Consider the following 555-nt stretch of genomic DNA (forward strand, 5'->3'; position numbering starts at 1 on the left):
ACATGTATAGTTCTAGAGTTCGTTGTGTTTTTATATTTAGAGTGCAAAACACTATAGGCCATGGTACGATTTTTTAATATAATATACTGTAGTTATGCAATGCTTATTAACTACGATTGTATATCAAGAGCATAGATCTTACTGATGGAGGGTAAGGTCTATTCAAAAACTATTGCAAGTATAAATTCTTGAGCAAAAGCCTTCCAGTTTCGAATTTCTAATTGAGTTCGAAAATAAAATTTCAAATGAAAAACAGTTGTATCCCAAAAGAGATTTAGATTTTTAAAAACACTTGTCACTAAAACAATTAATAAATTTAATATTATCCTTGTCATCACTATGAAAACTCTTGTTTTCCATCACCCAAAACATTATCCCCTCATCATTTACCTTACCTTCCCGTTTTCCCTTTTTCATATTCCCTCTCATTTACTTTTTTCCTCACGTTCTCTTGAAAGTTTTTATCATTACTGTTATCATCACTCCCATTAAGGCACAGATAACAGCGATCTCCCTACTTAAATTTGTAAAAAACCCTTTTAAAAATCCATCAAC

This window comes from Penaeus monodon, chromosome 33, assembly GCF_015228065.2.
Source record: "Penaeus monodon isolate SGIC_2016 chromosome 33, NSTDA_Pmon_1, whole genome shotgun sequence".
Lineage (NCBI taxonomy): Eukaryota > Metazoa > Arthropoda > Malacostraca > Decapoda > Penaeidae > Penaeus > Penaeus monodon.